Raw genomic sequence first — 3392 nt, forward strand, 5'->3', positions numbered from 1 at the left:
TTTGCGCTGAATGTACGTGGATATTAAAAACCCAATTGAAAAATTTGGTTGAGTTCATCCCGCCGTTTACCCGAATTTTAAAAAAATTGTGAAAAATAAAAAAAAAATAGATGAGCTGAAGTTTGATGGGTTGCCGATCAGACCGCCTCGACTTAGCGGCATTCCCGCGTAGAGTGATCGAGAGTTTTCCAGTCTCAAGCTCGCCCAGTGTAAAGACGCGGCATTGCCGTAGAGGCTAAGCTGCTAAGTAGAGACGGTGTTTGTACAACTATATTTCACTTTATATTCTTAACCAATGTATGTGTTGTAGAAAGCAGATTTTTCTCATCCCGCCGTTTACCTGAAACGAATAAAAATTTATTTTGTACAAAATTAAAAACATTAGTGTTTCCAATAAACTACATTTCACGTTTTCTAATTTAAACTTAAACGAATGACTGGTATCAAAATATAGGATCTATGTGAAAATAAAAACACGGTGTAAGAGTTTTCAAACCTCGGTAATGCCGTCTAAGACCAACTAGTCGACCGAAGGGACAGTAGTTTTCCGGTCGATAAGACATATCAGCCCGGTATCGCCAAAGTTAATTACGATCGGTCATAATAAACTAAATTTAAAATAAATAAATAACCCAAACGTGTGTATACATCATGTGGTACGTATTCAGTTCTATTCTAACTGGAATATATATTTTAAGAATCAATGAACTTAAGTTTTAAAACCAAACCGAAATCGCGCGAGTCGTCGTTGTAAAACTAGATTTAACAAACGGCTGCGTAATATTAGACTTAAAAATATTATATAATATCCTCTATTGATTAAATAGTGAAAAATAAGCTTCAATGTAGCTTAATCTAGTACAAAATCTAAAAGTTGTGATAAATTAAATTGAAATTAAACACGATAGACTTAAATCTAGAGTTAAGGAATAAAACCGACCCGCGAACCAGCTACTAAATGGTTCGATAAGACTTATCTCAAATACAATCGTTTTCTATCAGTGTTATGCCTTCAATCGATACTTTTTGATGAAATAAATACTTAAATGATTTAATGAATGCATATATACATGTAATTAATGAGTGAAAGTATGTATAAAGTATTAGATAAATTAATAATAAACCGACCCAGCTACTAAATGGTTCGATAAGACTTATCTCAAATACAATCGTTTTCTGTAATTGTTATGCCTTAAATTGATAATTTTTAGTTAAACAAATACTTAACTAATGAAATAAATACATAGATAAATGTATTTAATGAATTAAAGTATGTATAAAGTATTATATAAATTAATAATAAACCGAATCCGACCAAATTTAAATCTAAAACCACGATCGGCGGCGTAATGAAGTGTATCGTAAACCCGTTTTTTTTATAATTTAAAATGTAATGACAGAACTCCCAAAACAACAATACACATACATATTAGTACTATGGTGAATTGTAGTTGTATTAGGACCGTAATTATAGTTAATTAAGGAACCATTCATTGTCTTCGCTCTGTTATGTACGTCGTCGTTTAATCGACACGGCATATTTGGCTTGAATCTAGAAAAATTCAAACTCTAACCCTAAGGTAGACAGGCAGGGTAAATAAATGTGGGTGATCTCTCATAAAATTGTCTTCTAGGAATTATTTTTATATAGACTATCTTTTCTGTAGAGTTTAAGTGGACAAGCGCGGACGAAATAGAGCGCAAAATTTAAAATGAATTAAAAATTTTCATCAGACCGGAAGTAGGCATAACCTAGGCGCCATGTTTCCGTCGTACAAGTTTTCACCGTTGCAGTCACCGTTTCAATCGCTCTTCGTGTGGACGTGTATTATTTCTAGTCATGTGTTGTGTAGATGATTCGCTTAAGGTAGGTGTTCGGACTTATTTCTTTAATATTAATTAAACCGTATTTGCCTTGTCGGCCTTAAAATAAAGCTATTTTTTTTTCATCGCAATCGAAGTGTTAGATCTAGAATCTAGTTCCCGCCTCCGCTTCGCTAATTCGACTTAATGTAACTATGACACAACTATTAAATCTAGAGTCTCTATTTTAATTAAATAATTAGGAATTCTATCTCTAGATGATATCTAATCTATTCCCACACGTGTGTGCAAGTAGGATTTAACGTCAGAACAGGTGTGGTGGTCTAGGCGTCGCTATTTTTGACGGTAGGAATTTTTTTTTTAAATTCGTAAAATTTTATATAGACTTTATATAGCAATTTACTAAGACCGACCCTAACGCCCAGTAAATATTTAATTACCACATTGTTATGGACACGGTGTATTAGGTAGGGCCGAGGGCTATCCATAGGTACCAATTTTTAAATTTTGTGACAATTAGGAGCCGAGTTATAAAATAAATTTAAAATACTGGTTCTGGTCTTAGACTTTATATAGCAATTTACTAAGACCGACCTTAATACCCATTAATTATTTAATTAGCGCATAGTTATGGACATCCTGTATTAGGTTGGGCCCAGGGCTATCCGTAGGTACCAAGTTTATAATTTTGTGACGATTATTAGTCGAGTTATAAAATAAATAAAAAAAAACTGGTTCTGGTTTGCACTACATTTCTTTCTTCTTTAACGGCGGACTCCCGGTCCAGCCCCATGGGTTACCCGTGAGCCGGGGCCTCGTTAGCCTGGACGGCTCCGATGTGACCGCGGATTGTTGTGGCCCGCCTCAGCCCGAGTCGAGATCACCCTTCCGATCGAAGGTGGACGCCATAGGGCGCCCGGGATAGCCCGGGGCGCTGTTCGTCACCCGAGCGCAGGGGCGCCGGGAGACGCCCCCGGTGAAGTTTGGCGGGTGATTCTGGTAGAGCTCCCCACCCCGATCGCAGGACACCCCTCGCCGCCCGCCCAGGTGTCGAGGTGGCCGCGGGGGAACTCGGGGCGTTTTGGCTCCCCCTTGTGCCGGAGCGGCGCCCTCGGTCCCAGAACGCCCCTGGCGGGTGATTCGCATGCCCCCTGGGGTGGGGAACGCGGGTGGGTGGTCGTAAAGCGTGTAACCGCAGTGGGGGCGGCCCCTTAGTCGGGGGCGCCAAAGTTGGCACCCCACCTGGGGCGCCCCCCGGAAGTGTGGCGCCCGCGCGAGTGAGCCCCGTAGATGCGCCCCGACACCCCCGCGCCGCCCCCCGGGTCGCGGCACCCCCGGCGCCCTCCGTGCGGGCTCCCCTCATGGGGCGGCACCCCGGTCCTCCCCGAGACTATGTACCCGATTTTTCGGTTTAACACTAGAGGTATGGGCAGAAATACGGCGGTTAAAACGGTCTGTATCTACTATTGTGGAGGTGAGTGTCGGTGAAGCCTCTATGTGACGCTAGGATCCGCGCTCCCTCGCAGCCAGCGACATGTGCCCGATCTGACCGTGCGTGGCTCAGTCTC

The sequence above is a fragment of the Physella acuta genome, unplaced genomic scaffold (genome assembly GCF_028476545.2).
Source record: "Physella acuta isolate Inbredline_101_S28 unplaced genomic scaffold, ASM2847654v3 ptg002613l, whole genome shotgun sequence".
NCBI lineage: Eukaryota > Metazoa > Mollusca > Gastropoda > Physidae > Physella > Physella acuta.